The 16785-nt window shown below is 39.7% G+C and overlaps 1 long non-coding RNA gene across 1 annotated transcript in view; it reads right to left on the reverse strand.

Annotated features, from left to right (window-relative positions):
• Positions 1 to 16785, reverse strand: part of LOC311237768 — a 55595-nt gene that overhangs the window by 18088 nt on the left and 20722 nt on the right. Inside the window, exon 2 of the long non-coding RNA XR_014620312.1 lies at positions 14093 to 14190. This is a non-coding gene — a long non-coding RNA (uncharacterized lncRNA). The remainder of the gene's footprint in view (positions 1 to 14092; positions 14191 to 16785) is intronic.

Consider the following 16785-nt stretch of genomic DNA (forward strand, 5'->3'; position numbering starts at 1 on the left):
GTGGCCATCTTGGTCGACAGGTCATTTGTCAAGTAATTGGTCAAACGTTTCACACCGAAACGTCATGATATGATTTCAGGCTGCCAATAAATTTGGAAAAACCTGGAGTGCGTGCCTGGACATTGTTTTTCCCTATTTTTATGTGTGGTACAATACACCATTCCCATCAGAACACTTGAATAACAGAAGAGACAGTTTTGTATGTAACGTGTTTAATAATTGTTTAATAATTTTGTCACAGGAGAGATTAGCCTCTAGGATGGAACCCAGGTAGGTAATTTCATCTTTCCTTGTGACAATATTGTCACCCACTGTAACTGAGAAGTTACAAGTTGTCGAACAGAACTTGTAAGTCGCTTTGGATAAAAGTGTCAGCTATTTTCTTTTCTATTTTTTTTTTTATATCCTTTATTTATCCAGGAATGTCCCATTGAGATACAATATATCTTCTTCCAGGGAGTCCTGACCAACACGGCACACAACACGTTTCAACATAAAAACAAGGGCATTAAACAAAAAACATACAAATCAAATATGTGATAGTGGCTTAGCCACACATTTTGCAGAGATTTGTAGCAGTGTTCCATTCAGATTATCAACACCGCAAGGTTTATCTGGTTTAAGTGATAGGAGGAGCTTTTCAATATCATTTGGACTTGTGCATTTAAATTTAAATCGGCATTTCTTGTCATACATTATATGTTTTTTAATTACAGAGTCTGACAGCTTACCACTCATTGGCAACATTTGATTTATAATTGTGTTTACCTTGGAAACAAAGTAATTGTTGAAATGAGTTGCAATGTCAAATGGTTCATTCAATGTTTTCCATAGTCTCTTACTATCCCCTTTACACTCCTCCAATCTGGTTTGATAATAATGTTTTTTCTTCTGTAATTGTATTCATTTATAAATGTATAACTGTTGATTGATATGCACTGTCCCTGATCAAATAAACTGAGTAAACTCAAACGAAACTATTGTTTTATTGCACAATCGTAGCGGGCATTGTAACGTTTGGGGTTTTGCGAGAGAACCAGTGTTGCAGTGAAAGATTAAACAAGTGAGAGAGACAGATGGACAGAATGAATTAATGAAAACTTTATTTAACTGATTGCAGAATGGGTACAATACAGTATGGCTCAATACACACAAAATGTTTAAGGGGGTGCAGAGCAGAGAAAGACTAGCCTGTGAAGGTGTCACATTGGATTGGCAACCCCCCACACACACCATTGAAATGCTAATTGTTGGGGGACCCTGATGTAAACAAGACGAAAGTATTTCTCAGGTCTGCACCCCCTTAACAATTGTATGTATTGAGCTGGACTAAGCTCATTGAGCTGAGTAATATTATTGGCAAAACTTAGCCTGAAGTATATAATTAGGTTGCTGTATATCAAAAAAAATAAATAATAATAATTGTTCTTGTTACTGACTCGTGTCAATCTTCCATGTTTTCGCTATAGTGTGTAGACCTTGCTACACATGTATTTCGTTCATATTGTTTATGGACAATGAGATGGGAGTGGAACTTTGTACATGCCCTTTGGGCTTCGTTCCCTCCTAGCACTGTTTTTTTAAATAATGTGCTAAATAAATAAAATAAACTAAACATATGAAGCTAAATACTCTGCTCTCACATTGTAGCTTCCTGGGGGCTTGTTCAGAGGAGGCTGAACTCACATTTCGCCGTGAACTCAGCTGTAACTGACTGTGGATCGCTCGTGCTATCGCGCAACGTGATTGGTTGTTTCAAAACAAAGTGGGTCTGGGAAATGAAGTGTGGATTCGCGCAAAATGAATTAATATATATACATTTAATAACGTTAATTTTTAATCGTTGGGCATGGGGGGAGGTATCAAGTCTTTTCAAGTCAAGTGAAGTTGCGTAGCAACAACAGACAATAAGTTGACTCAGAATAACTCATGTACAAATGCCGATATGCCCTACTTTGTTTACTTGTTTATTGCACAATGTCGCTCTATTGGTTGGATTCTTATTATATATTATTACTATTGTATTATGCACATCGTTGCGGGCAATTTAATTTTATAAATAATAAAAAAAAATATAAATATTAGAAAGGCCTGGGAATCAAACCCCGGGCGTCGGCTTGAAAGGAATGGGGATAAACCACTAGACCACGGTACTAGACAAAATATATCATTATAAATAGAGCCCACCTAGCTATCTACACAAAATATATACATTGACTGCTCCATTCGACAGGTTTTAACTGGTTAATTATTTTATTCAGCAACATTGCTTTAGACATGGTATGGTATTTATTTTAGACAACAAAACATACAGATCGTTATACAGTATACTGTGTAGGACGTTGTAGCGTCCGTCTAATGACTTTGCGCCTCCTGGCGGCATAAAATAGAACAGCAGCCTGGGTTCCTAATTCATTTCCACGACGTGATATAACCGTGCTCACGTCGCGGCAAAGCGCCCAGGAAAACTAAAAGCTTCATCTGTACCACTGCCAATACTACTGATACATCCCTATTGGCAAACTTTGTATTGAAAAAAATATTGACAAATTATATTATATATATTTACGCAATTATCAGAATTTTTATTTCTGAACATACCTGTAATGCCTTCTGTATTGTTGTTGAATGATGTTTCGCAGTTAGCAGCCTCTATACAGCTAAAGAGACAAATTTTGTCCGGTCTTACGGCTGCTAAAAAGTTGATAGCATCACGATGGATTCAACCGGATAAAATGTGCCGGAAGGTATGGGTTCTTACCTATCTCGATGTGATTTATTTAGAGATATCTACAGCAAGAATTTTAGGTGTCAATGAAGCCAGCATTGCAATCTGGTTAGAAGTGGTGGAGAGAATAAAGGTTAGCATATGAATTGTAATCTCTGGTTAGAAACGAATAATGGATGAATTATCCAAGGGGGGTCCTGAGGGGGGGGGGGGGGGGGGGGGAGAAGAACGAGCAAGAGCATATGTATGTACTGTATTGTATAATGGGGATTATGTATATATCTCACAACCTACATTTATTGATTCAAATACAGAAATGTATATTCCTGTGATTTATTGAGATATTTACTGTTAATGTTTGTCTTGTCAAAAAAATTATAAAAAAGTGTTAAAAAAAACAAAAATTATTAATACATAAAACTCGCCACAGTCTAGGTAATTAATGGGAAACACTGAACAGAATATGACCATGGGTACAACATGGTATTGCAGGTTAATACAGTGTATTACATGGTACTGGTAGTGGTAGTACATATTCACTTTTTACTTCTAGGTTCTTTGATATAAATTCTAGTAATTTGCATATATATATGTAAAGAGAATACAAATCCACTGCAAATATTAACAATTGTAGAACATACATTTTAATAAATTAATTTACCCCCCCCCCCCCCCCCCCAATACAGTACCCACACTATTGTTCTGGCATTTTCTCAACCATGCGTTGAAACAGGGCCAATCTGTTTCCCCCCCCCCTCAAATGTATATACTCTCTTTTAGAAACTCTGTCTCTTAAACAGTACTGTAAATTTGTATGTCATAAATATCTGGATGTAACAGTAGTGTTTATCTGTATGTCATAAATGTTATGATGAATTGAAAATGGGGGAGCCTTATGTAAACAAGACGGAAGTCTTTGTCTGGTCTGCATCCCCTTAACAATTGTGTGTATTGAGCCGTACTGTATTGTACCCATTCTGCAATCTGTTACGTTAGCTAGAATCCAAATCGAAAATCAAGAATCCAAATCAAAAGTCTTATATAAGGTCATGAAATGAACAAGAATGTGATCAAATATGTAATAAAAACGCAGTTCAACGCATACATTTGATCTAGAAACCCGTTTGTTGTCCCCTAACTGTTATACGAAGATGGCCGGCGGTCTCGTGATGACCAGAATACAAAACATTACCTGTTGTTATTGTTAAGTCACTATCTTGTGATAGTAACATGGTCGTGGTGTGAATTACCTCTAAATTAAAGTATTTTTGGATTACACAACACAGTAATAAGAAGGATGGCAAGTGTATGATGGCATATGTACAATAATGCTGTGTATACCCTAATTATATTTATTCTTAATGTACTGTATATATATCCACATGTGTTTGTACATATAACTGCATATAATCCTTTTACATATCTGTAGATACTACTATATCTATATCTGTACATATCCCTTACCTACTCTTACTAGTTACGCTGCTGGCCAGTATGACTACCATAGTGTCTTTATACCTGCTGTATCAATGTACATAATAATACTACAACTCTGTACATCTGATTAGCATTATTACTCAGTAGTACTGATTTATATATTTTAAACAATATAATGAATTAAGGTTTTATTTTATTTGTCACATAAGGTACATGTACATTACAGTGAAACACTTGGTTCTGTATGAGCCTCCTGAGATTGTGCTTCATATAAGTTTTTCTAGAAGTTAGACATCTCTTTGATCCAATGACCTGAGTCAGGTCTCTGAATCTCCTTCCATTTTAAAGCAATCACATGTTTAGCTTGTAGTAGACAGAAATCTATTTGTTTGTTTCTTCATATCACAGTTTACAATTTCTTTTCTTTTTGCAGGCATGACTTCACCCCAAACTGTAACTCACGGGTCTGTGGGTGGCATTTTCCCAATGGCAAAGCAGCTGGGCCAACACTGCTTTCCCCGACCACATCAGCTATCCCATTCCCACCAAACGGAAAAAACAAATGCTCTGTGCGAGTGTGAAGGATGAAGGAAGAGCTGAACCAGGCTCAAACCACCTTGACATTGCTACACAGACCCCTAGTACTTCATGTGTTGTGGTGCTTGAATTATGCCTCTAATCGATCAGCTACTCCTGACTTTGATGAAGCTCAGACTGAATTGTGGCATCCTAGACCTTGCTATGAGGTTTCATTGCTGCCGTGCCAGTCACCAACATCTTCACCACCATCAGACTGGACACCCAGTCATCTGTAGTCATTACAAAGGATGCACCACACTTATGGGCACTATTCAGGGCAACCTGCACCTGACTCTCTTTTCTGGACTATTTTTGTATCACAAACAGTACTGTATTTGCAAATCTGGTATGTCATAAATGTATAGATGTAGCAGTACTGTCTATCTGTATGTCATATATGTCCTGATTAATTGAAAATGGGGGACCCTGATGTAAACAAGATGAAAGTCTTTCTCTGGTCTGCATCCCCTTAACAATTGTGTGTATTGAGCTGTACTGTATTGTACCCATTCTGCAATCTGTTACAATTAACCTAAAGTTAGTTTAGGTTCGTGTTAACGTTAGATAATGTACAAACTACAAAATAAACGTTTTCCGCTGCTATAAACGTTGCACTTTTATTTTGACAACCCCAGAAAGGAAGTCATTATATATGCTTTGCGATCCTGGTCTGTGTTAGCTCCGGTTAGCTCAGAGCGTCCGGTATATAACAATACCAGCCATTGGATTACTGTTTTCTAAATTGGGGAGGCTTTTAATCGTCAAGGTAAGAGGATTTCAAGTCATGGTATCCATAAACTTCAATCGGTTCGGATCTTTTGAATGAATGAGAATGTAAACAAACACGCCGTCACGTTGAAATCACTGGCTGCGCTCATACAGTAGTGGTTGGGCAAAAAAATAGTTCCGAGTATATTTGCTTATAAAACGTAATTGTCTAATTCAATTATTTTTTATTTCTCCATGTGGTGAATACACAGGTCACAACATGTTTACATGAACGTTTGAGTTGTATTTGGAGTGTATTCTGCAATCTGTTAATAAACTTTTCAATCAATCAAACTATACACTGTAAGGCTCCGGATCTGCCTCACTTCCAGTGATGAAGCTAAGCTATGCTAACGGAGCGACTGTTCCCTAAGCTAAATGCACGCACAGAGACAAAAAAGGTATGTATCTTCTTGTCTAACTCCAGGAAAGATGTTAAATAAGCTAATTTCCCAAAATGTTGGAGTTTTCCTTTAACACACTTTATATTTATTGGTAAAGAGATTTGCACTACAATTCATACCTCATTGCTCCTTACCCTAAGTTGTACCTCATCCCATTTCTACATTGTACTATACTGTATTGTACTGTAACTCAGTTACTCTTTTTTCTACTCTGTATTGTATATATTAGGGGTGCACCGATGTATCGGTCGGGTATCGGTATCGGCCGATAAGTGCCTTGTTGACTGCAATCGGCCTGTCGGCCGATAAGCTCGAATGTGCCGATGGCAGTAGCCGATAAATTCAGTCGCATCCTGCACAACGCCGGCCCCGCCCCAGTCCCCCACACACACACACACAAGCTACTGCATCAAAGTTACTACTAAATATTCAACATTCTCTTTTGAGACTCCGCTTCAGACTCTTATCATTTGGCACTAAAAGCTAAACATTGTCACCGATATGGCTGTCCGCAACATGTCATTAATTGTGTACATGAGGTGATCGCTCAGTGACGACGCTAACATGAGCTAGGTTAGCTAGCATTAGCTACCGGGAGATGCAAGACTAACGTTACTGGTGAAAATGTGATTTGCGTTGGAATACTCCTTTCCCAACTTGCTGTACTTTGCTTGCAGGTCTGCAGCCATTATTGCTGGATTATGAATAGCCCCAACTTTAGCCAAGGTAACGTTATGGCTAAACCTTTAACAATAGTTAACGCTAGCTTTCGGTTAGCTGTTCAATGCTATTAATAACAACTCCCCGTCAACACCCTCTCTCGGGAAGATGGCATTTAAGAAAGTATCTGCTGTTAAAATGACACAAACATTCGTTTTGTGGCATTAACGTTATATAGTTAGTGTTACACGTTCAATAACAAGCATATTATTTACCCGAAGATAGCAGTAAGCAAGGCATTACTCCGTTAGTCCGTTCATAGCTCAGTTCCATTCCGTTGCTCATTCCGTACCCAACTACCCATTTTGCAATCTGTTAATAAAGTTTTCAACCAGACAAATGTATAGAAAGGCTTTGTTTTATTATAACATTTGTTGCAGTAAAATCATTATGTCTCATTTGGTCATGCTGTGGAGCGATGGTCGGCGGGCAGCTAACGTAGCTACGTTAAGTTTGTTGTGCTCTCGCAAACAGAACAATGGCGGCATGCCCGAAAGTAGAAAATGAATAAACGCTTGCCGATTGGTGGTAAGGACAGCAGGAGGTGGGTGCTAGCGGTGTGGCGTAATTGGCCGAATCGACTGTCAATCAAAATGGTTATATTGCATTGGCTGAGAGCTCTGGTTGAGAGAACAGTATCCATCTGCAGGCTGCCAGACGATACTTGAACTGATACAGGCTACTGGGAGAGGGATAGTGCTACATGGCATGGTGGAATTAATACCATAAACATATTTCTTGATGTTTCCTTTTTTTAAGTAAGTAAAGAGGCCTACAAATACAAACATACACATACAAATATACAGTAGTTTCATTAAAAAAAAAGATTACAAAAAAAAATATTAAAGAGTAAAAAATATTAAAAATAATTACAAATACTATACAAATAATACACAAATATCGGTATCGGTATTGGCCGATTGTGTTACTTGAACAATCGGTATCGGTGGCCAATTTTCATATCGGAGCACCCCTAGTATATATGTATATTGACCAGGGTTCGAAATTAAATTACAAACTCGGTAGTGCTTTTTTCGCTCTGCTGCTAATCATTCAAAAACCCAGTCCCACATTCCACAAGCCGCATAAACGTTCCAATCACAGTGTGTGTGTGTGTGTGTGTGTGTGTGTGTCTGTGTGTGTGTGTGTGTGTCTCGCTCTCTCTCCCTCTCTACATCTCTCTCTCTCCTTAACCATTTTCATTCAAAAGGAAGATATTGATGGACAGTAGCTATAGTATAAATTATAGCTCAGTTGTAGCTGTAACAGAATAATTGTATTAACTATTATTCAATAGCGTTTCAATTATAATGAATTAAATAATTGTATAAAGAATTTTCCATGTTCTGTCATCTAATAATATATTCCATTACCTTTCCTATCTGTATCAAAGTCCAAATGTTGGTATCGTGACAACACTACAACATACAAAAGCAGCTTGACAACCAATATCCTTTGCGTCTAGTAGGCATGGGCCAATGTGTGATTTTGGTGTTATGTGCACAGATGTTTGGTCCTTAGTATGCACACGCACAGGGCCGCCGCAAGGGGCGTGCGAGAGGTGCGGTCGCACAGGGCCTCGCACCTAGGAGGCCTCACGGAGAAGAAAAACAAATATTATCTTTTCTTTTTATATATAAAAATAAATAGAATGTTAACAATCACTTTCCATCACAGACCAAATATATATTATTTGTTTTCCATTTAATTATTAAATTAATCATATTCAATGTGTAGCCTATTTGGTATAATCATGACTAAACTCATAATGAAAACAACACTTTAGGACCCGCGGTCTGTGACCGCATTTTCGCTCCTTCAGTAGTGGCGCGAAAAGTATAGACCATTAATGGACCATCCATAGGGGTGAATTTATTTTATTGTAATTAACTAGCCTATATATTCTTACTATGGTTGTTGTGTAGGTGTATAGCCTTACATAAACCAATTGTTCTAAATTGAAATAAGCTAATAAACTAGCCTAAATAAATACAGGCTTCTGTTGTCCAAGTGAGATTCCAATAAGTTATTTTCATTCACCCTTCACTCACTCTAGAATGGTAATGTCGCTGTGAGATGAAGAGAGGAGCAACAGCTCTCAACCCCAAGCACAAGACATTCATGGACAAAGATAGCCTTTTGCCAAATGGAGGAAAACATCTCTGCAGAACTTCACCAGGCAAAGCGACTTATTGAAAGGAAAAAACAAAGTGGAGCTGTCGTCAACACCACCCATGAAAATACGGGTTTATCGCAACAGGTGACTCTCACATGCCGACGTCCTCTCTGCATAATATGTGGTGACAAGCTAGCAAACGAGGCAATGAAGCATGACAACTGTGTTCAACGCTACCTAACGTGAGCTAACGCTATTTAATCAAGCTCACAAAGAGAGATAAACAGCGGATAGTACAGGTACAAATACAATAAAACAGCAGGTGGGGGCTGTTGTGTAAACATTGTACTCTTTAGTTCACATATAATAAGAGACGGAGTGTTTGTTTACAAGTCTGTACACTGTAAGCCAGGAAGTACCGTGGTGGTGCAACATACAAATGTGTCCGTGTAGCAACACAAGCCAATACCTTATAGGACAGGGGCCCGGGGAGGGAGCTCTGTGTGTGTGTGTGTGTGTGAGACAGAAGTCAGAGGAATAACGACCTGTTATTCAATAGATTAAATTAGTTTAAGAATAAAAAAATAAATACATTTTAAGAGAATCTCAAATACATTATTTTATTTAAGTGTAGGCTATAGTTAATGTTTTATTTTTTACAGTTTTTGTATTTTTCTGACATGGGGGCTCAACAATAAATGACAATCAGAAATGTCAAGTTGCATGTTGTTATTCTAACCAGCTTAGACCCCTACGCTCTGCATCTTCTGGCCGCCTCAGACCTACTCATATCCAAGCTCCGGGAGGGTCATCAAAGAGAAGTCGCCTATTCTCAGTCCTTGCCCCACAATGGTGGAATGAACTACCCACCCCAGTTAGGACAGCCGAATCACGTCCAATATTTCGCCGTCGACTAAAGACGCACTTCTTCAACCATTATCTGAATAAAAAAATATATATCTAACCCTAACTAACCGTACTGTCATGCACTTGTCCTAATAAACTAACCTACACTGTAGCACTCAACACTTTGATGAACATTGTTGCTCAGCTGATAGAGTTGTGCCCTTCCTGATGGCTTGTCGTACAGAACTTGTAAGTCGCTTTGGATAAAAGCGTCAGCTAAATGACTAAATGTAAATGTAAATGTAGTTCTGTTGCATTTCCAATTTATTTATGTAAATTATAAATTGATCAGGTATCAATAAGGGTATCGATAAAGAATCGAATCGATAAGCAGAATCGATAATGGAATCGTATCGATAAAATCCTATCAATTCCCATCCCTACCCGCGGCCAAACCTAATTGCCGACCCCTGATGTAGGCTATGGTTATTGCAGAAAGTGTATCTTGGGCGTGGGGGTAGGGCATTCAACTGAGCACCGGGTGGCTGGGTGGCGTAGCGGAGATTGCGCTCGTCACCAATGCAAGAGACTCCGGTATCGAATCCCAATCTCAGCATTGCCTTCGACTTGGGCCGGCCGTCGTACTGGCTCATTTGGCAGTCAGCGTGTGGAAAGTCGATGGGTGGGGATTGGACGTTGTGGACAGCGACTCCTACAGGTCGGTTGGGTGACGCCTGCACAGGAGAGACGGGTAGTATCGGGGGCAGCGTGAGCCTCCCACGCATTACTCCTCGCCACTGAGAATCCATGCTGTCTGGTGAGAAGATGAGACAGGCTGCCTCCTCGTGTACCGTAGGGGACACGTGATGCAAGGCTTCTATCCTCACTACAACCGACCAGTGGGGGGCATAGTCTAGCAACGTTCAAGACAGGGGAGGGGAGAATTGGCAAATACGAAATTGGGATGAGAGAAAAATAGAAAATTAGGAGAAAAAGTGGATAGAAAAAAACCTGTTTTGAGCACCCACTGCCAGAAACATAAATCGGCGCCTATGGAGATGACAACCTGGTTTAATATTTTTTGGAAATTTAAGGCAAAAATAAGTATTAATTAATTAATTAATTAATTAATTAATTAATAAAAACATTTTGAACAGGGCCTCGCATTTAAATTTCGCACAGGGACTCGCATTTCTCCCAGAGACGGCACTGCACACGCACAGTATAATATGCATGTAATAAATAGTTTGTTAATAAACTCTGTGTTACTTGAACAATTTTCACTGTGCTCCTACATTTTTTTTTTTTATTTATCACAAAAATGCTGTGCCCCCGAAATACAAAAAAGCCCCAGAAAATCAATTAAGGGGGACAAAAAAGCCCTGAAAAAAGTTTATTTCTAACCCTGAATTATTGACTGAACCCTTTTTGTTTACGTACTTTTGACTTTCTATTTTATACTTTTTATCTATTTTTATCTAGCACACTCCCAGGAGCTCATAACAGAAAAAAGCATTTCATAGAAAAGTATTCTGTATTTTTTTATGACAACTAATAAAGAAACTTGATTATGGGGGACCCTGATGTAAACAAGACAAACGTCTTTCTCAGGTCTGCATCCCCTTAACAATTGTGTGTATTGAGCCGTACTGTATTGTACCCATTCTGCAATCTGTTAAATAAAGTTTTCATTCATTCATTCATGTTTTTTTAAAGTGACCTTTTTTTCCCTAAAGTGACCTGTTGTTGCTGTTTCATGTGTAATATTGTAGGAATTGTATTTTTGACATGCATAGTGGGTTCGGCGTGTGAATATCATGGAAAAGTGGGAGCTAGCATGGAGGGGGTGGTTCTGGGACGCTGGAACTAACCACTGAGCCTGTGGTCGTGGGCCTAACTTGAAGAAACACCAGTGAAGGGGGGCGCCCACTTGATAACCCTGGTGATATGCTGACTCTGGCTACTTTTGTTGAGCCTTCCTGAGGTGTCGTGGGCCTAACTTGAAGAAACACCAGTGAAGGGAGGTGCCCACTTGATAACCCTGGTGATATGCTGGCTGTTGCTGCTTTTTATTTATTTCTTGCTGGCTCTTGCTGCCCATCTATCTGCATGCTGGGTTGCGACGGCCATTGGGTTTCTTCATTGAGCGTTTATCCTTATCATTAGGGCACAAGTATCTTGTGTTTTATTATAATATAAATAATGTTTAGAGATTAACACTTTCAGTGCCCAGCAGGGGGCGCTCATTTAGTGCTTGAATGCCCAGCACCACTCCAATGTTAACGTTAATATCGCCTAATCTATGTTTTAAATTATGGCCTAATGTGTCTAATCTGCCCGTTGCATTATCTATGACCCATTTCCAGTCAACATTGTCGAAGCGGATTGTTTTTTTATCGGTTAATTTCCGTTTGATAGCATTTTGAAAAGCACTCGTTTTCACGGAAAAAAAGAAGAGATTCCATGATAATCGCCATGTACTGTAATATTCTAGAACGTTGTAATTTTTTGGCCTATTTATGAATCGTTTTCAAATAAACGCTAGATTATCGATAGTATATGTGTACGTGTGCACGCTGGTGCCGCGCGCTGAAAATTGATTCTCTCAGTTCCTGATCGCTCTTAAGAGTCAAACAGCCATATCAGATTATAGGGGAAACGCTTATATCTCCGTGAAAACGGGTCTGATTATCCTAAAACTGGTCAAATAGATTCCTTACCTGAGATCAGATAGTATCCAAATGGATTATTCCAATTCCTGATCGCCATTCCGAAAATCAATCCTTTTATTGATCCAATGCTACGTACTGTAAAACACAGTAACCACGCCGTGCTGAGGGTCCAGCATGATTACATGCGTGAGAAGTAAAATGTGGAGTCCAGGTTTTTTTTTCTCATGCTTTTTCATTGAGTCCAATCCAAAAACTACCATCTGGGAGACGATAGGGGGTGCTTTTTTCACATCTGAGCGCCTGAGGTGGACTCGGTTGATGAAATATGAATTCAGATCGCCAATAAAAAAATAAACGAGAAAAAACGAATATTCTCGTTATGGGCATTCAACCCGCGGGGGGTAAACCCGAGAAAACTCGGGTTGGGCATTCAAAGTGTTAAAGTAAACATTTATAAAGTCAGAATAAAGTCATAATGTTTAGAGATTTGATTTTGATTTTTTGATTTGAAGTCTTTATTTCGAACATGCAATGAATACAACAAATAACAAAAAAAGAAAAACAACTCAATCTGCATGTTCGAAAAGGAGTAGGAAGAAGTATACACTTATTTAATCCTACCCCTTTTCCACTACTCAAATGAGTGTACTATTTTAAACATAAAAAAGAAAAGAAAAGAAAAGAAATATATATATATATATATGCAAAACAAAAACAAAAACTATATATGTATAAAATAAAATAAAATAGAAAACAAAATAAAATGTAAACACCCATGAATATCAAGTCCCTTCTTCATCCCTGTACCTTGTGAACATAATTTCCTTATACATCAGTTTGAATTGTCTCATGTTTGGACATTGCTTTAGCACCACATTTAGACTGTTCCACAGTTTCACTCCACATATTGAGATGCAGTGTTTTCTCATGGTAGTGCGTACGTTTAGCACCTTTAAATTGTGTTCTCCCCTCAGATTATAACCCCCCTCCCTATCAAAGAACAATTCTTGAATGTTTCTTGGAAGTGCATGACTTTTTGCTTTATACATTAATTGTGCCGTTTTAAATTCCACAAGATCATTTAACTTCAATGTCTTTGACTCCAGAAACAATATGTTAGTGTGATCACGATAACCTGCAATGTGAACTATCCTTATGGCCCTTTTTTGGAGTATAAAAAGTGGTTGTAGTGTAGACTTATAATTGTTTCCCCAGACTTCAGCACAGTAATTTAAATATGGTAAAACTAGTGAACAGTAGAGAATGTAGAGTGATTTTCTATCCAGGATGTGCTTTACTTTACTCATGACTGAAATGCTTCGTGAGAGTTTAGATTGGACATGTTTTATGTGAGGTTTCCAACAGATTTTATGGTCTATTATTACACCTAGGAATTTATTTTCATAAACTCTTTCAATAATCACATCATTTATTTTAACTTGTACCTGAGTATCCAATCTACAGTTTCCAAACAACATAATTTTAGTTTTGCTCAAGTTCAATGATAATTTGTTTCTATCAAACCATTCCTTCAATTTCTTCATTTCAGATGTGATGACCTCTAAAAGCTGCTGGACATTCTCACCAGAAAAAAAAAGATTAGTGTCATCCGCAAATAAAATACATTTAAATATATTGGATACTTTACATATCTCGTTAATGTACAAGATGAACAGTTTTTTGGAGATCAGATTAAAGTCAACATTTATAAAGTCATAATGTTTACAGATTAAAATCAACTTATAAAGTCATAATGTTTAGAGATTAAAGTAAACACTTATAAAGTCATAATGTTTACACATTAAAGTCAACATTTCCATACTTGTTTCCATGCAGTCCAAACAACTCTTCTCCTGGTCCAGCCAGCTGTGATGGTTCCATGCAGTCCACCAAACAGACAGACAGTTCTCTCAAACCAATCTTGGGGGAAAGGAAAGAAATATCAGTACATTTTACATTCATCCTAACAAGCAACATCCTAACTTTTCAGTTGAAATTCATCAGGAACAGGGGGCGGCTAAGTGGCGCAGTGGGCAAGGCGCTCGCCACTAACGCAGGAGATGCTGGGTTCAAGCCCAGCTGTCGGCGTTGCTACCAGCTTGGCTGGTCATTCATACTAACACAATTGGCAGTGTTAGGGGTGGGAAAACTGGTGGGTGGGGATCGGACGTTGTGGACAGCGACTCCTACAGGTCAGTTGGTGCGCCTGTACAGCAGAATCAGGAAGTAACGGTGGCAGCGTGAGCCTCCCACGCGTTACTCCTCGCCACTGAGAGATCGCGCTGTACAGGTGAAAAGATGCGACGGCTGCCTCCTCGTGTACTGGAGGGGACACGTGATGCAAGGCTTCGTCCTCACTGCAGCCGACCAGTGGGAGGCATAGTCTAGCAACGTTCGAGACAGGGGAGGGGAGAATTGAAGGGAGAATTGGCGAGGCGAAATTGGGATGGGAGAAAAATAGAAAAATGAAATTCCTCAGGAACACAGAAAACCAAGCAAGAACCACCAGTCCTTAACACTTTGATTGCCCATCACAAGTTTTCTCGGGTTTAGCCCCCGCGGGTTGAATGCCCCATTCTCGTATTTTTTTTAATTAGCGATCTGAATTCATATTTCATCAACCAAGTCTACCGTTGGAAAATCAGCCACTCCAGGCGCTCAGATGTGAGAAAAGCACCCCCTATCGTCTCCCAGATGGTAATTCATCCTTTTGGATTGAACTCAATGAAAATGAATGAGAAAAAAAAACCCGGACTCCACATTTTATTTCTCACTCACGCAGCCGGGATCAATCAGCTTCACTCTGGACCCTCAGAGCAGCGGGGATTATGTGTTTTTACAGTATACTCGTGGGATCAATAAAAGGATTGATTTTTTCTAATGGCGATCAGGAATTGGAATAATCCATTTGGATACCATCTGATCTCAAGTAAGGAATTTATGTTACCAGTCTTAGGATAATCAGATCGGTTTTCACGGAGATATAAGCTTTTCCCCTATGTGTCCCCCAGGCTGTTTGGCTGTGCGAGCGGTCAGGAACTAGGAGAATCGATTTTCAGCTCGCGGCATGAGCGTGCATGCGTACACATATACTATCGATAATCTAGCGTTTATTTGAAAACGATTCATAAATAGGCCAAAAAATTACAACGTGAACCAACTCATTGCCAGACGTGAGCGATTCGACTCACGCTCACGGCAATGAATCGGCTCTTATGAACGAGTCGCTCATGACCGACCCATCACTAGCGTCTGACTATTTCGCGCGTGCAGCATTGGAGCCTAGGTTATGCCAGCCAAGATGAAGAGGACATCGTTCGGCAGATGGACTGAAGATGAAAGTTGTTGCATGTTAGACAGTTCAGTCAGGCTAGCCATCCCGGCTAAAGACAGGGACAGCTAGTTAGCTTTAGCTACGTTATAATATTAAGTGTGGTTCAGTCGGGATATAGCCATGATGATGTCGGCTAGTAGCTAGCTTAGCTAAAGGCTAACTAGCGTTAGCTAACCTAGAGACAGCGCGTGCAGCATTGTTATGCCAAGATGAAGAGGATGGTCGTTCGGCAGATGAACTTCGTCAACTCCACGCGGTTGTCTCCATCCTCTTGGACGTTTGGTGAGTTTTTAATGCACTCGGTTCTATTCCCGCCGTGGATATCTCTCTCTCCCTCTCTCTGGAGCCAAACTGGCCGACTAGCTGTTGTAGTACTAGTAGCTAACGGTGTGTGGCCTGGTGTCAGCACCTGTATTGCTTTTCTCATGTTGTACAGTTTTTCAGTGGTAGCCGCATAGCTTGCTTCTGCGTTAGCTAATGGTTAGCGATAGCCGGGTTGAGCTAACTGTTAGCCAGTTAGCTGTTTAGCTACGACGTTAGCTGCCGGCTGCGCTCGGCTGGGAACGTTAGTTTGATGCTATCAGTTAGCCTAGAGTTAGCTGTTAGCTTGTGCTACGACCATTGACATTAGCCGTGAGAATAGCAGGGGGTTCTGGCACTCTGACTACGACATCATCTTTGACAGAAGATGTAGTCGGGCCTGCACCATGACAAGGCGCCGGCCATAGCTTCTTTTTGTCCCGCCAGCGAGAGGCCTTTCGTCAACGTGGAGACCTGTGTTGCGGCCTTTCGCCCTGCGTTCCTCGTGCAGGTAAGATGTCATGACATTACCCCACTCTTCCTTCCTTCCCCTCCCGAATGTTTTGTTAATAACGATGTTTTTTTCCAGGCAAAACATATGTTTTTTTATGGTGGCTCGCGTTTAAATCTCACACAGGGCCTCGCATTTCTCCCAGGCGGCCCTGTGTGTGTATCTGCGTGTGCAAACGGGAATGGGACACAGACATTTGAACTATTAAGTGATTAATGCCTACTGTGGCAAAGTTGTAGCCAACAACTAGGCCTAATAAGAAAGGCAGTGACATTGAACAAAAAGGAGACACTGGCATTACCACCAGGGCCATCAGTAGAGGGGACTGTAAGGTGCCCTTTCGGTATACTACCTTTGCTAAAACTCTGTT

Source organism: Notolepis coatsorum, assembly GCF_963971535.1.
Source record: "Notolepis coatsorum genome assembly, chromosome: 12".
NCBI classification, from domain to species: domain Eukaryota; kingdom Metazoa; phylum Chordata; class Actinopteri; order Aulopiformes; family Paralepididae; genus Notolepis; species Notolepis coatsorum.